The following is a 17,644-nucleotide window of genomic DNA, read 5'->3' as shown; positions in this document are numbered from 1 at the left end:
CCAGTTCCTGAGAAAAGAAAACGGTACGGGAGGGTGTTTTTGTGACGTCAAACGTTAGCGAGTCTTCAAAATTTTCCATGCTCTATCACATCATAATATGTCACATTTTCCGTGCTGCTCTCATGCCTCAGGCATTGACCAGTTAAGCGCTAGATCTACAATCTATACTAGTCTATACTTAAGAGCGTTTACGCGAAGCGCGGCGTTTCAATGGGCATCATTGGAAATGATTCGCGCGCGGCGTTTTTTAATAGTTTTCAAATGTTTATAGCAAAACAATAACAATGAATTAAATATCGTTTCAAAGTAAATATTTTAAAGAAGATGTTGTTTTATTATATTAAGCTATTTTTATGTTGAATAAAGGAAGAAAATTGGTGAAAAAATCACTTTGATTTTTGGGTATTTCACGTTCTTTTAATTTGTGATTTCTTATCGTAAAATGCTTAAATCTAAAAATTTTCTCAGATAACTATTTGCCCAAGGATCTAAGCTATAGGATATAAATGTTTTTTAAATCGTTTTCACAGTATTCTTATAAAAATTTCAGCTTGTAAACTGACGCTAAAGTGGAAATTTACAAAACCTGTGTGATCTTGATAGAATTTTTAAATAATAAACTAATCGGAATATTTTCTCAATTAACTATTTAGACGACGAAATTGCCTAACTATTTATGCCTATAACATATTTGTAGTATTACTGGTTAATGATTGTAACGAGTTGAAAAAGTACTGTTTTTGCGCCAAACGGCGTAAACGCACTTAATATTATAAATGCGAAAGTAACTCGGTCTGTCTGTCTGTCTGTCTTGCTTTCACGCCTAAACCACAGAACCGATTTTGATGAAATTTGGCATAGAAATAGTTTGAGTCCCGGAAAAGGACATAGGATAGTTTTTATCCCGGTTTTTGAAACAGGGACGCGCGCGATAAAGTTTTTCTGTGAAAGACAAAATTCTACGCGGGCGAAGCCGCGGTCGGAAAGCTAGTAGGTTATATTCTGACGATGAAATAGAAAGTCAAAAAACTATGCATATCCTTGCCAATTCTCAGAGGTAGACTGACGTTCTTTCTGCTATGTGCTTTTAACAGAAAATTATAATGAGGATTTAGCTCATCCACCCCTTTCTAGCTCACAGTATAATGTCGTGTCTAATACGGAACTATTCAAATCACGACCACGCACGGCTATTAATATCAGGATGGAACCGGTTTAAACAAGTATAAACTGGTCTAGACATGATATATTTAAGCCCAGCGGTGGTATACGAGACCTGTTCATATTAAGCTGTTAAAGCTGGACATGCAAAGAAAGGAGAGGTAACTTTATGAAGGGGAATGTTTCTTGGTCAGTTTTAATTAGTGGTACAAAATAATTTCACATAGAGAATAATTATTGTTTTAGTCATGGGAAATTGGCGAAAAATACTTAGTTAAAAGAGGACCAGGGTGGTGCTCGCAGATTCAGGTACTGAAACTTGCGAGTTACCTGAAATCTCTATCAGTGCGATTTCGGAGAATCCCCAGTGTGCCCTATACATTATTTTAAAAATAACTTTTTCATCATTTCTTTTACCCTACAAAAATTCACTCACAAAAGCACTTTCTAATTTATTTGCAAATCTGTTTCCAAGCCCCATTCTAAAGAACGAATCAACTCAAATTATTTCAAAAGCAAATTAAACAGCGGAATACAAAGAGCCAATGTAATATTTGCTTTCAACTTTCGTTACTCTGTCAATGAGGCATTCAGAGTAACAATGGGCAAGTGGGCACCGAGTGTCCCGAATAAACATCGATCTCGGCTGTTTGTCTTACAGCCCGCAAACAGGTCTTGACTGGGATAGAGTAGACGGGCGTTAGAACGCACGTTTTTTTCCTGCAGCGCCGAAAGAAAAAAAGATCGCGCGCGATACTTAGGCCGTTGATCTGACGTTCGCTCCTTTTATAGCGGGGGCTCCAGACATCGCGCGCTTTACATTGCATAATGACCAAGACAAGTTACTTCATCGATTATTCTACTCAGAAATAAGACCAGAATAAACAAAATCAGCTTAAATATATCATTTCAGTGATGGGATACCTCCATAAATCGAACCTAAATCCATAAATCCTAAATTATGGACAAGTATAAAAGCTAAAAAAACTAAGAAGAATACCTTACAAGTATATCAAAATCTGAAACTGTAAGGTATTTGACATCAGCGGCTTTTTACCCGCCCATGTGTACAGCCCAAGGCTGCGTAACCCTCAACACACACTTTGGGCCAAATAACGGCTTGATATGTTGCTCAGTCACTCAATCCGCACAAGCAATGCGCTTGACACAATTTTGCGAAGGCTTTGTTAGCAGGTACCTTCAAGGAATTGTTCGGGTTGGATTGTTTCCTTTGGATTGTGAAGTTATTTGGGATTCAGCCCGATGTTTTCACGAAAATGTGATACGGAACTTGCTTATGACTGAATTCGTACACAATAATAGCATTGATAAGAGGTTCGGCAGGAATTTGATGGATACGAAAAGGTACTGTTGAGCTCGATTGTATTACAATTTAATGGTATAAAAAGGGAAAAAAGGGTCTCCCAGATCCGCTTTATAACGGCAGTGGGAGTAAATAGAAATCAACTTCAGTCGTTTTTACCATTTTTCATAATTTCCAAACCCTGGCAAAAACAGCTTGGCACAAACTAATCACTCTATCTTTGTATGTATTTACAAAAAAAAAAGAATGTTTACATCCGTGGTCTAGCTCAAGCTTTGCTTATTTGACTAGAGGCGCAGTGTCAAATGCCCAAGGTCAAATGTCCACCGTCAGTTCAGCGTATTAAAAATCTAAACATTTCAATAGGATGCATAAAACCAATCTCCATATGTCATTTCAAAGCCCATAAAACTATGGCGACTGCAGCAACAACGCAAAACGAACGAAAAAATCCGGACGAGTTGTACGTAGTCCATAAACGTAGAATTCAATCGCACGCCCCAGCGCCCATCAAGCGAAACTTACAAGCTATTACTCCACTTTATTGCCGCGAACCGGGAACTATCAACAATTTGGAATATTCCTTACTTGCCAATATGGGGCGTAAAGTACTCTGACAGGCACATAAAAAATGTACGGGGCATGTCTTGAAGGGCATCTGGCATGCGGGGCACACGTCCCCAATACGCTCTAAGAAACGCCAATGTGCCAATAGATTTGATGTTTACATGAAAGGTGTGACGTATACTAAGCTAGGTTTTAATTTTTTTGGCACATTTCGGCGTTCGGTCTTCTGGCAGGTGACCAAACTAATCATGTTAACAGGTTACTGTATTTTTAGGGTCACGTATAGTGAAGGAGTTTCGCTCTTGTTCGTACCTAAAATACAACCTATCTCTAGTACAGAATTATGAAACTGGAACTCATATAAATGGGCTATTAAGTGACACCTTAATGTGCAACCTTTCAGGAAGGTAAGTCTGTCTGTAGGTAGATAAAAAAAAACTTATCGCTCCTTATCACCCCTGCAATACAGCAGCCATCTGCAACTAGCTGATGATGATAAAACCAGCATACTACAGTAAATGAACAGCAGACTAAATCGGCTCACAGTCTGCACCAGATGACCCAAGAATTTCTTAGCAGCATTAAGTATGAAGGCGCTGGAACCAGGCCGCTACCAACCGGGCAACATGGAAAGCATTGGGAAGGCCTATGTTCAGCAATGAACGTCCTATGGCTGAGATGATGATGATGATGATTAAGTATGTCTTCTTTAGACCAGGCTTAAATCCTCAGTAGTTTTTAGACTCAATTTCACAGTCTGCTTACATCTTGATAACGCAAGAATTTAAGGCTTAACACGCATAGTTTTTGAGCCTCAATTTCAACGTCCCCAGTGTGCGTCGTTACGTCACAGTCGGACGACAAGATGGATCGGCGCGTTGACAAACGACGCAACCACTCCGCGCGGAAGGAACACTAATAGAAAGCCAGCAGTCCAAATTACACTCCGTTCATGCACACTTATTTACTGGGTTATTGTTCGCGTGTGCTGCTAAATGTAATGAGATACATGTTGGTGTTTTTTGAACAAATAACCTACAGAATACCTCACTATATTATTACAATTTAATTGACACGGGCAAAGCTACTTAAATGACCCTCCTTTTTTGGCGTAGTCGGATAAAAAGCTACTTACTACTTAGATCTTACTTTTTGTTAAGTATTCGAGGTTATATAAGTAGGTACATCTCGTCCAACTGAGATACGCTAACAGACTATCGCCCGTATTCACAAACGATGCTTGCTTAAGTGAAGCAGCAAATCAAACGCACAGCTTTGCTTACTATTTTATTTATTTTACCAATGGTCCGTGACCCTCACTCGGCATGGGGCACACTGAAAACCAGCGCCATGGCCTTCGTCACCGTGGGCCACGGCATATGCTGAGTGGGGTCCCGTTGCAGTGGGCATCTTGTTGGTGAGTGGGTGGCACTGCTCAGTTTACTCTTGTTAATACTTTTTTTTTTTCTTGTTCCATTATTATGTGCCACTGTCATGTCTATGTAATTGCCTGTATTTGTGTGATGTCCATTGTAATAAATGTATCTTTATTTCTTTCTTCTTTCTTTGAATAGAGCTCTTTGATTGGTTCGTGTGTCACCCTGTGCGTCCACGCGCACTGTGAGAACTCATAGTAATGTTTGTGAATACGGGTGTATCAGTCCTTTGACTATCAGATAATTACATTAAACCAGATAACGTTAATGTCAGTGCTACAATTGAGCGTGTAATTATGATATGAATCAATAGCAAGCAATCTGGCCCGCCATCGACGTAGCTGAGAGGTTCCTGAATAATTGAAAGGCTATCTTGGCGTTTATCAGATCGGCGCATATCTACACCGTGTTATGTAATTAAGCTGTTGGATTGAGATGGTTATCTAAAGAGGCAGGCTGTATTCTGAACGGTTCAAATTGAATCTATATTCATGAAATAGCCAGTGATTTGTCTAAATTATTTAAATTAAACTAAGATATAGTTAAAGATCACATGCTTAAAAAAGCCTATTATACAACTCGAGATTTTCTTAATGATAAGTCATCCTGGGAGTAGGATTATGGTCCTCTCATGCTCGCACTAAAAAGAATTAAAATGAAAAGTACCTAATGTATAAACTAATAATAATTTCTCAAATGTTATAGTGTCATGCTTCTCAATCTGGACTGTTACTTAGCTTTATTATTAGTTTTTTTTAAAGAGATAACTTGGAATTGTCATTCTCACTAAAATGTCTCTGGGGTGGTGGCGTAGTGAGGCGGGTCGTTACATTCCCTCTAATATGGTCGAGTGAAGCGATGGCTGGTTCACTCGTCATGTCTGTGAACAGGCGCTGCTTTCGGGGACTGGTCAATCCAAGTTATTCAAATTTATGTATGCGAGTCATTTCTACTAGTATCTTAATATGTAAGTCTAGATATTAGCACGTCACTACCTTGTTTAATATACCACGCAATCTTGTATACCCATTCTTATAAGATACACCATACAAGAATGCATGGTAAATTCAGTGAACTGCTCCTGAATCGAATGTACCTACTACTACTATTTCTATTTATTTATATTAACCGGCAGACAGTGGTGACTGAGTTTGTTGCGGCGCTTCTTCTCAGCACTTGCCAAATGTTGGTCTCGAAGCGCTGGTAGGGTAAAAAGATTATGAGACATGTAGAGGCTCCTTAAGAGCAAAATGACGATTTGTAAGAACTATTTATTAGTCCAAACAAATAAAGAAATTTTGACTTTGACTTTGACTTTGACTAAGTAACATGTCTAAACCTTGACTTTTGAATGTACTTTTAGAATAAAATCCCAAGTGATCACATTATTAATTATCTTATGGTGGATATCAAGGTTTTAGAGGGAAAAAGCGGCAGTAAGTTTCTTGGCATTTCTTGAGAAAAGTACTTAGATCCAGTAGAGGGGTGTAATTTGCCGATTGAGTAGCCCAGTAACGTAGAAAAGTAAAATAATGATTACTTCTTGATAGTGGTCACTTTTATTCAGAGTGTAATACACTATTTTCATTCCTAATAAAATATTAGTTTTTGAATCAACCGTAAAAGCACTAATCTTAAAATTCAACTTAAATGTAACGCAACTAATATTGATTCAAATCTTCTAATATTTTCTATTTCTATAAGTAGTTCTTTTTAGACATGATTTGCACTGTAAACGATAACGTTCGTATCTCATCTTAGTTCAACCGCTAATTAGATTGCATATCGCGGATGTTAGCAATATTACATCGTATTATCTTGAATCTCGATTCCCGATAAGCCATCTTAATATGCATCTCTGGTGAGATTCAAAGGAGATGAATGGCGGAATTATGTAAGTACACAATCTATGTTAATATTTCTCTATGGTGGCATTTTATCGGATTTTGACTTGCTTCAATCTTAGAGGCCTTCGGGAAAAATACTGAGGATGATAGCTTCATACAGAGATACCTACTTATGCTCGTTTTCACCATCAATCCGAAATTTTTAAGTAACCCCTATGGTAACATATAAACAGGAATTTTCATAAGGGTCACCTAAAAATTAGGGACTGATTGTGAAAACAGGCATTAATAAAGCTAAAAAACTGTTTCATCTTATGGAGTTGTAATAGAGGTGATTTTGAATGTGCAAACAGACTATTTTTAAAGTCAAATCTTAATTTATGTTTTAGATTCAATGTTCAAAACATTTTTTCATCCACAGCGAGGAAGCTAGGTAGATACTTAAGTAAGATAAGGTGGTGTACCTAGCCAGGCGGACTTAAAATAGGCCCTACCACCAACCAAATCGAGCAGAAAATTTTGTCCTTACTAGGACTCGATTCCGGCACATCTAGGTGGTCGAGCAGGTGGTCTTACCACTAGATCACAGAGGTGACAGAAGCGGTTAAACCACGGTTAAGTTTCATCATGTTCATGAATAGGACCTAAGTGGAACCACAGAATAAAAATGTACTGTGGAACTAAAAAAATATATTGTACCTACTTAAATTCCTTACATTCAGTGAAATACACACAATGGCAAATCCATTATGCCAAATAACAATGTTACCATTATTTGGAGAAGCGTATTCTAATCAATCATCGGGCCTGAGCGAAATGGATGGACTCGTAATGAGACAAGCAGAATTTAATGCAAGATGGGTTTTGGAACTGTAACATAATTTATTATTAAGTCTTTATAGATATTCAATAAAATTGTTTTGTACATTTAACCCAGTTTTAGAAGTGTATGAAACACATTAAGAGCATTTTGAGTCATGGGTTCGATTCCCACAAAAAAAGTATGCATCAAGGCTGTTATGAAAATAATGACGCAGTACTTAACATTATTTTATTTTGAAAAAAAAAAGAGAATAAAATCACAGCTTCAGGAAAATATAATAGGTATTTTAATCCAATTCCAATAATGCTAAGGCTTATAAAGTAGTTTAGCAAAGACGTCCTTCATATTACGTGCTACATGTCACTCATCCCAAATTGTTTTTGAATTCAAACAGTTCAAATTTTTAAACCATTCCATATCTGTTTGCATCCGTATTCATCATAACAGTCCACCATCACGAAGTACCCCTAACTAGCACTATTGTAGTAAGGATAACAACTGCGTGTTCACAAATTAGCGGGCACGGGACTGAAATCAACAGTGTGACTGAATTTTGAGCCACCGGCGGCTAACGAGGAAAGTTGGGACCGGTTGTGCTGTTCGGCTGCTGGCTTGTTGATGCACTGCAGCGGAAACCTAAATATTAACTGACTGACTGACTGACATAGTGATCTATCAACGCACAGCCCAAACCACTCGATGGATTGGGCTGAAATTTGGCGTGCAGATAGATGTTATGACGTAGGCATCCGCTAAAAAAGGATTTTACGAAATTCCAGCTCTAAGGGGGTAAAACGGGATCCACGCGTACGAAGTTGCGGGCGGCTGCTAGTTAGTATTGAGACAAAGTTAAACACAATGTCTCCATCCGTAGTTGTCAAAATTGTCAGGGCACATAGTACGCAGAACTGACGGCCGATGGGGCAGCAAGGTTCAGGAGTGGAGGTCACATACCGGAAAACGCAGCGTGTGACGTCCACCCTACAAAGTGGACCCACGACCTGAGGTGTAATGAAAGGTAGCAGAAAGGCGCTGGATGCAGGCCGGTACCTATCATGCGATGTGGAAGTCACTGGGAGAGGCCTATGTTCAGCAGTGGATGTCCTGTGGCTGAAATGGTGATGTTCTTTAGTTGGATAACAACTTCGTTGCATTTTGAAAGAAAAGTGAGTCCTACATAAAATAAGAACAGGTAAAGAGAAGTAGGTATAACTTTAAATGAGAAGATTATACCAAAACTTTCCACCTTTTTCGTTACCAAAACCGCACCTTAATGGAATAAGCCAAAGCGGGAAGGAAACCAACTCGACAGTTTTTGTTAACGATGTGTGTCAGGTGCGATATGCGTCACATTTCACGATGCTTTAAAAATATACTTCGCATCGATTCCTGGAACTTTATTTCAAAATATTTCCTTGTTATTTTTCTACATTTGGATTGTCAGAAAAATAGGCAGATAAAAATACCTATTAAAACACATTTCTGTAGTAGTAAAAAAGTGTAATCGATCGTCGTTTTAGCCAATCACTGTACTGCTGAACGTTAGCCTTTCTTATGCAGCCAGCTCCTTGATGACGATGATAATTAGAATGGACCTAAAGGACTTACCTACTACACTACGATGTGACTCTACCTTTCTTCAGTACTGTTCCTTTTAATTTAATCTATCGAATATACATCATCATCATCATCATTTCGGCCATAGGACGTTCATTGCTGAACATAGGCCTACCTCAAGCCTCAGTGATTTCGCTTTCCTGATTCCACCTTGTGGGTGGAGAATATACATAGAGGAATAGAATATTCCCCTGTAAAGACGTCCACAGCAACTGCTTGACAAAAGCCCCCATAGATTTCCACAAAGAACGATTCTGCTCTGGCCGTATAGTTTCTATCGAGATCCCAAGAATCGATCTTTCCATAGATCTGAGGGACGTGTAATCGTTAGTCTTACCGTAATGTTCTTTCTATCTTTTGGTTCAAAAGGAAAATTGGTTCAGGAAAATTGGATAAGTAATTACCTAAATACTTACTCTGATGCACTTTTATATTAAAAAACGTTATTTTTATTAGAAAGCAAAAGGTATTCCAAAAGTTTGTAGCAAATAAATATTTTTAACTGAACATTTTCAGATTGGTAAATTAGTAAAACACTAATGGATTCGTTGTTTTTCATCCATTAGCACTTCGCTGCCTTGTGACGAGGAAAACAATATTTTTTATGTTACAATTTTGATTTTGCTAATTTTATTTCATAATCTCAACATGTTAATGTTTTCATTCAACTTTAAAAAGTTTATCTTGAAAACGAAGACATTATAAGTATTTTTTAAGCTAATTACGTAAAACAAGTAAGTATTAAAGTTTTTAAACCGTAAACCGTATTTTTCCTACCAATCCTACTTCCTACTATCCTACTAATATTATAAATGCGAAAGTTTGGAGTTCTGGATGTCTGGATGTTTGTTACTCTTTCACGCAAAAACTACTAAACGGATTTGTTGAATCTTTACAGTATTATTGTTTGTAACCCAGATTAACATACCTATACGTTATAATTTATGCCGATCTGTGACACTAAATTTCACGCGGGTGAAGCCGCGGGCAAAAGCTAGTATGAAATAAAGAAAATCTAATTTTGCGAAATTTATTGGTCACAGTTAGAAAAAAAAAGTCTAGGTAATTTATTTTGCTTTGAGACAACATCGGTACTGCAACCTAAGAAGCCGATTCCAAAACTAAGATATCAGTCGGTTATCTAGTGACGCGTGCCGAGCGTTCGTGGGCCAGTAATTGTCTGTCTGATGAATTTCCCCTTAGCCCTTTTAACGATCAAGCGATCAAAGCGATGGCGTGCTCGCGTGACGTACTGCGTGCTAGCCCACTGAGTGCTCAGAGGGTGCCTACACGCAAACAAAGAACTGAAGGACTGGAAAGGGCTGCGAGACAAAAGTGGAAAGGGCGGCCAAGATTTTAGACTATTGCCAGGCCTGTTCATCTCCGCGAGTTTACATCGAAAACAAAACACGCACGATGGACCACCTCGCATGCATGATGCACCTCACGTCACATCATTTTACCGAAGTCAGCCCTATAGCTTCGGCGCAGTGCCGATCACTGACGTTTGTCAACAAAATGGTGCTTGACTCTTGAGACAGGCTAAATTACACCATATTGTTAATGGCATTGAGCATACATTTTTTTAAATACCTTCGCGAAGTAAAACTTCTGTACGTAGTACTTATTATTATTCTGTGGTAGTACTTATTATTATTCTGTGCTATTGCGAACAATGTCAGTAGCTTGTAGAATTTCAGGATTATTCCCACCTCTTGTTCCCACCGCTGCAACTCTTGTGTACCCAGGATCTACAGCTTGACCGCCAATAAAAACACAACCAGTGAAGCTTGTAGATTTTGCTTAGCCTATGAATAGGCTAAGTAAAATCTACAAGCTTGAAAATTGTCTTGAGACAATCAAATAAAAATGATGACGATAAAAAAGGGACACCGAAACTTGCTATATCGAATGTCATGACAGCGAAATCGCTGCGTCGAACGGTCATATAAAACCGATGGTATGACACATCGAATGTTTTGACAGTGAATGTCTCGATGTTGAATTATTACTACTGCAATCGTTGATAAAGCGAATGCCTTTGTCAAAAGTTAGTACGAGTAGGTAGGTACAGATTAATGACACCCACTCACATTAACTAATTACTCATTAATTATTTAATTAGACATTATAATCCTCAATTAAGGAAGATTGAAAATGAAAGTAAGTTTTAAGAAACTTTGACATCTCAGCTAATTTTGTCGTTTTTAGTATCTTTAATTCTCTATTATAGGCCGTCTACAGCCAACATACAAAATGAATTAAGAGAGCAAAGAATGTTCCTGACCAAGAAAAATTTTCATGGTTATAAATATTTTAGATATTTTTTACTAAATATACGATTAGATATAGATATAAAATATTTTACATCCTTATCACCCTTACATCATTAGGCACGTAAACATCCATAACGTATACATTGTAATTAACATACAAACATTTTCTTGATACCAGAGAGATTCGAACCTGAAACCAAAAACCGGCCTCCAAATCTCCCCAGGCTAGCTTCGTAAAAACTCTTCTTGCCCCAAAATGACTCATAGGCCAATTATCGAAATAAAACCAATTATACAAGCTTAGTACTAAACAACGGGGTGTCAGACTGAGCTAGCTAAGACGCCCCGTTGCAAACCTATCTTTGAATTTGAGTTTCAATTAACTTTATGACGTAGTTTTACATTTTTATAGATGTCTGTTACGAACTGTACATACTTATACGAGTACAGTCAGCGTCAAATAGTTCGTTATACCCAAAGTGAGCAAAAAGTTCATAAAACAACCTTTTTCAAATTGTAACAAAGATGTGATATTGGCTACTTTGGGTGTAAAGAACTATTTGACACTTGAAAGTCATTGCACCCACCTGCTTTGTGGTATCGTGTAGTTTAAAAACTAAAATTCGAGATTTTTTTATGCAGAACATTTCAGGTATTTGACCGCAATCGCACCTGATGTTAAGTGAGATGCGGTCTAGGATGGTAGGTACATATTATCTGCCCTGTAAGTGCCTATTCACTTTAGCAAATCCTTCTTAAATTATGTACTAGGGATGTAGTAAACAACTGTAGAAGCTTGGCGAATACCCCAAACATTGTAAACAAGCCTTTGGACGCAGCGCGGAATCAGCTTACTGTAAGAGGCTGCTACGGAGACGGTAGCGGACGGAAAGTCCTCGTTAGAACTGAATTTTTGGACACTTTAAGCTTATTTTTATCCCAGAAAAATATGTAAGATACGTTAATACCGAAAATCCAACAAATTATGATGAACTAGGGGTTATTTAATAATAAATATTAATAGGTATTGGCTAACCAGAGAAAATAATATATTGAAATTATTTGGATGATGAGATGAGAGGATTTCCTTACTAAGTATATCTACCTTCAAATAGTTGCAAACAAACGACATTCGTTTTGAAATCATAAGTCACCTCCTGTTTTTTAATTAAGCTTCTCAACATTCTCTTACATAAGGGTACGAGTACAATGTGTCAAAACCTACTCATCGTCATCATCATCTCAGCCATAGGACGTCCACTGCTGAACATAGGCCTCCCCAATGCTTTCCATGTTGCCCGGTTGGTAGCGGCCTGTGTCCAGCGCCTTCCTTCTTTTTACCTTTACGATGTCGTCGGTTCAAAACCTACTAATCAAAAAGAAATATCTCCTTCAATATATCTACTTAATGGTCCACCCAGCTCTATATCAATCGAAATAGAAATCATAAAACAAAGTTCACTAAAACCACGAACGACCCACAAAGGTATGGACGTGTAATATTTCGCGAGATTTCTCATTGTGATTGGTTCCATTAACATAAATTTATTTGGGAACATGAGATTGCGACCCAACTAGATTTGTGTGGACCGGGTCTGTACGGTCAGCGAAGAAAGTTGCAAAGAAAATCCCTTTAGGTAACCGAGGGCTGTAATAGGCCTTAGTGATTGCGGGATTTTCAATGCAGTGCAAAACGTTCAGGTTTTTTGCTGACGCAGTTTCATTTTTGTTCGTTAGATTTTCTTTTTTATTTTATTAAAACTTTTTATGGACTGCCAGTGACAGAATTAAAAAACTTTGTCAGTAAAAAGAAATTAAACAAAAGAAGAAAATTGGGTGTGTAAAATTATTATAAATATTAATAGGTGAATATTGAAAGTCGAGTCTTTGTTCCAATTAAGGCTAAAAAGCAAAGCAAAAGTTACAAATAAAATATTAATGGAAAAATCTTCAGCTACAAAAAAGATGGCTGTAAATTTTTAATAAAGCTTTGACAGTAGATGAAAAATAAAAATACAGATATTTTTTCATTGCTAGGTAAGTATAACACTGAAAATAGCTTGCTATAATTACGACTTGGTTACATAGCAACCTGTGTATGACTTGATGATTACCCTGGGACCAACTTGACCTTCATTGGTTGGGTTTATATTGGCGGTCAAGCTGTAGATCTTGGCTACACAGGAGTTGCAGCGGTGGGAACGAGTGGTGGGAATAGTAACAAGCTAGCTAAAGTCAGTGAAGGTTCTTACTTATGAAGCAATACAGCAAGCTGAAAAGGCTGTTAAAGTGCATATCCGCTTCAGTTTCAGAGCTTCCAAGCTTTAAGCTGGTATAAACTTTCCACAACAACGCCACAATTCCCCGCACATATTTGGTGGTAAAATAACACTCGCTCTGTCTGTCTGTTATCCAGAAAACCAACAATCCTCTAACATTATTCAATGCGATCGGAGCGAACCCAAACAACGGATGTCGGAACAAATAAAAAACGTTCCCAGTAAAGAATGTTCGACATAGCTGAGCGTGCACGGGAATTATGTCCGTGTGTGCGCTCAGACATGTGCCGTGTTGAGCAGTGAGTGTACAGTGTAAGCATTATTAAAATGGTAAATAAAATACGTGAATGTTAGTCGTTTGAACCAAAACAAGTTTTCTGGACAATGGCCAAGGATTTCCTCAACGACCGTTCCTGTACTGTCCGTATCTAGGCGCTTCCCGCGACCTTTATAAGATAGTTGATTCACAAATTGGGATGCCTGCGCCTTGCACGCTAATTAACGGTTTTAGCTGTTTGGGTGTCATTACATTATGTTTCTCAAAAAAGAGTCTAGGACTATTTTCGAACTATTCGCCAGCACAACTTATTTGTCAGCGAATATTTCGTTTAAATATTTTTCACCTACGAATCTTTACTCGGAAATACCCATTATCAGTTATCCTGTAGATATTATTTGCGTGAGGCGATAAAAAGATCATTGTCAAAATATTACTCAGGCAAAATGATCGCTGCCTATATGAAAAATGTATGTTTCAACCATGGGTTTGGGGTGTTTCGAGGCATTAAGTATTTTTAGAGTAACATAATATTTTGAATACTCTATGTATGTACACCCATACACCGCTGTAAAGTGATAGAGTCGCTCGGAAGATATTATTACAAGCTATTTGCCTTTTTTCTATGGCAATTTTATACTATTAGTTGTTGATTAACCTTCACTATTGTAGAAGTAACCCAGATACTTAGGTCCTAAATAATCTAGGATTGTAGGTATTACTAATACAAGTTTTTCTTCAGTTTTCCATTTATCGCGTAGGTATCCTATTGAGTAATGGTATCCAAAAATATTCTGTCATTTCCTATTGCCGGAGCAATAAACAACAATGGACATATGTAAATATACTTATAGGACCATCGATAAAAGGGTGTCCATTACCGGACATCTACAATTGTACAGGTGTGTATTTCTTTTATTATCCCGGACCTAACACCTTTCCCTGCAGAGCAGAGTTCTTTTAAAATGTATTCTGCCTTTTCCATTGCACTCTGACCGGTTGATGTTTTGTGAAAAAATACTGTGTCACCTTTACCTTTTTGCTATTATTATCTACCTAGTGGTATGGTCCAAATTGTATTTGGGACTTATGAGATTATGACAATTTTAAATCCCTGTTAGCAAAATGTTAATAATTTTGATGCTGACGAGTGAGCTAGAAGTCTTAAGTTTAACTTTCATGTGTGATCCTCATCATGTACCTAATCTCCATTGTAAGTAGGAGCACAACCGTCTCTAATTTTACCTAAGGCAAATGGAGAACATGACTTTCTTGATCTGTCTCATGAAATGGTGAACTAATAGTAAGCCAATTGCAGGATTCTGAGTCAGTTATTAATCATTATGTGGGCACCCCACATGATGAACCGACGATCTGGTGAAGGTCGCAGAAATAGCTGAATTCAGGCAGCGTAGGACCGGTCATTGTGGAATTACTTTATCGAGCAGTGGACATCGTTTGGCTGAAATTAACGAACGAGTCAGTTATTAAGTGTTTTACTCGTACAGCACATGCGAGGAAACCGATAATTACATAAAACAAAGCTAATAATAAAAACAATACCTGCGTTTAGCGCTCACATTACGGCGGCAGTTATCGCATCGTACATTATGCGTCAGAGTCGCGGAGTCATGACATAGAGTAGGTAGGGCCAGAAGATCCACTTGATTTAAATTACGACTAGCGGAAATTTTTACCATTGATTCAAGTTTCTGATATTATTTTCAGGCAATTTGGCAATAAGAAAGAGCTGTGAACTATACTTAATTGTACCTACATTGACAGGCGTTTAGAGTTCCAGTAAAAATAATTGATGGGATAATTAATTGTCTTAATATTACTCTTAATAACGTTTACCTCCGTGTTTTGTAGAGCGTTGTTATTTATTCTGCGCATTATTACCTTTTCTATTACAGTGTTTCATATTTTTACAGTAAATATCATTTACATTTAGTTAAGCGTACATTATTAATGTCAAAATGATTCTTAGTGGTTTATGTGAAAAATTGAGATGAGTGTAAACCGTTTAGCAGCTTTTTGCTGCCTCTTTGTTTTTTCATTTTCTTTTTTGTGCCTGCACTGTGCCTGCACTATCGCGTTTGTTAGTGCTTGCACACGTTGACTCGCGGGCGCGGGCGCGGGCGCGGTGACGAAATATCAAACATATGTAGTGATTCCAAGTGTTCACGTACGAAACGCACGTGCGGTCTAACTAGCGGGCAAGCTAGCGACTGGCGCGCGCGGAGCGCTCGCGGTAATTTCAACGCGTGAAGATGTTTGTGTGTGTTCATGTCAAACTAGCGGCGGCGCGCGCGTTTCATTTACGACGTCAGGTAAGTTCAACCAGTTTGATCTTGTCGCTAGAAACGACAGCACGTTTTTATCATGTCGTTCAATACAGAAGAGTTTATTAGTGCTATTCAGGCTAGAACTCCTATTTGGCAAAGTAAACACAGTCATCATATGAACAGAAATGTTGTTTAGTTGATAACGATAATATTAATTAAATTAAATAATAAAGAGGAACCTTGTTTGAATTTGATTTTGATTGAAAATTATAAATTACTTACTAAGAAAATCTTTTTTTTAAACTCACCTTTATAGTTACAAATAGTCTTTCTTCGGGCTTTATACTTTTATGAAAATTTGTGTCTACTTTTGAAATATCACTCCTTATTGAATCCAGTATGTAATCAAAACAGTTGACGAGTGTCAACTGTTTTGATTACATACTGGATTCTGGATATCCTGGTATATCCAAAAAACCTTGAAGGATGTTCTCTCAAATTACGATATAAAGTATGAAATTCACCATACCGTTCTCTTTCTTTATTAATCTCGTGCACACCAATTCTAATTTTTAGCATCTCCCACTTTAGGTATGAATTTTCGGTTAAAAATAAAAGATCGTCGTCCATAATTCGACCTCTGACAATACGTCACAATCGCGCGAACGCCTGGTCGTCAATATGAACACGAGCTCGCGACGTTACCCGCGCCCGCGCCCGCGCCCGCGCCCGCGCGTGCCTACGTGAACAAGCACTTAGTCTTAGGTATCAACAAATCTATTAACACTGAAGTGGGCTATCTGTCTTTAACTACACTGTGGCAACAGTTATCGCCTCGTACATTACAGTGTCGTGAGGTTATAGGGCGGTCGTTTACGCAGATTTACTACTTATGAGCAACGATTGTGAGCGTTCGAGCGAACGAGATACTTTTTACCTTACTTCAGAGAGGTTGGTAATGGTTTTCGAGAGCTTGTAACTGTTTTTAGCGACTTTTAACCAGAATCGTTTGAAGGTTCTGATTTGCGATTGTGTGATTGGTTTCGTTTCTTGACATTGGTATCGTGACAAGGACTTTACAGATGGTATATCAAGCTAAATAATGCAGTGTCATAAGTAGTTTTAGACTGAGTTGCACTACCTAACTTTGACCGTAACTTTAACCATAACCAGTGTTTTTTCTATGGAGTTTGACAGATTTCTGACGTTTTTTAAAAGTTAAAGTAAGAAGGTGCAACCCAGCCTTAATTGGTACTATTTAGCAAAAAAAAAATCTACAGTCTGTTGTGAAATACTTTATTAAATCCAAATTTAACTGTCCAAATTTAAATTGTGTTATCGTTAAGGATATTAAAATTTCTGCAGCATAGAGACCAGAAATAAAAATTTCAAAAACTGTAGATGTACCTATCTCTTCTAACCAATGTCCATCAGTTCATTTCAATTGCATTAGTTAATTAATTTTATCCGTCAACATCTGCTATCGTATTAGCCTAATCTAGATTATCGGCTATAATTTAAACATGGCTTATGCTGCTATCTTGTTAACTATGATTTGACGTGATAATTTGTAGTAGGATCTCATGAAACATTCATGATGTGATTGCATAATGTACAAAATAGGGTAGTTTCAATATGGATGTTAATTTTGTTATTATCTGGCGACGATCAAATGATGGGATAGGTAAAATAATTAAACTTTAAGTAGGTAAGTATTGCATTGTTAGTTTAAATAATATCATCAAAGCT

The sequence above is a fragment of the Ostrinia nubilalis genome, chromosome 8 (assembly GCF_963855985.1).
Source record: "Ostrinia nubilalis chromosome 8, ilOstNubi1.1, whole genome shotgun sequence".
In the NCBI taxonomy this organism is placed as follows: Eukaryota; Metazoa; Arthropoda; class Insecta; order Lepidoptera; family Crambidae; genus Ostrinia; species Ostrinia nubilalis.
Note: the sequence above shows the minus strand (reverse complement) of the source record.